This window comes from Cynoglossus semilaevis, chromosome 10 (genome assembly GCF_000523025.1).
Source record: "Cynoglossus semilaevis isolate Cse_v1.0 chromosome 10, Cse_v1.0, whole genome shotgun sequence".
NCBI lineage: Eukaryota > Metazoa > Chordata > Actinopteri > Pleuronectiformes > Cynoglossidae > Cynoglossus > Cynoglossus semilaevis.
Window position 1 is genome coordinate 16,557,732 of NC_024316.1, and position 668 is coordinate 16,558,399.

Genomic DNA, 668 nt, shown 5'->3' on the forward strand with positions numbered 1-668 from the left:
AAAGGCCCGTGGCACTTTAATTGAATTTAGAAGTTAAACGTGATACAGCGGACGTTAAACTAGGCTTCAGTGAAGATGAAGGACATGAATTCATGGTGAAGATAATGACCAGCACACCCGGACAAGGGTGACTCATTTGCTCAGCAGAACTTCTGCCTTGTCAGCTACTGTAGTGAAGTGTGTGAAGCCCCGTACGGAGGCTGGGTGTCACTCTGTTCCAGGAATAAATTGGATCCAAATGGATTTACAGCATCCTTTACTGCAGCGACTTTGGTCTAGTGAGAAACCGTTTAAAATAAGAGCTGCGGGCTCTAACCTCTGACCTCACCCTCCGTGCAGCTCTAACCCCACTGAAAATGCGTTTTGGCTCACACACCTGAAGACAAAAATCAAAAATCAAACGGAGCCCGATCTTTTATTCAGCGTCTTCAGTTCGACCCTCTGCCGCAGTCGTGTCGATGCTCGGCACTGGCGTTGGCTCGGCGAATCTCCCCGAGGTTTTAACAGTGTCACATTGTCAGAGGGAGTGCACGCCAAGTTCCTCAGTTGAGCTAAGGCTTGGAGAGACAGATGATCCCCAGGCTACGAGGCATCTGAAGTGCTCCGAGCAAAGGGTTCTCCACCAAGTAACCTCATTCCCTTGTATTTAAGTCGGGCGAGGTGTCGAG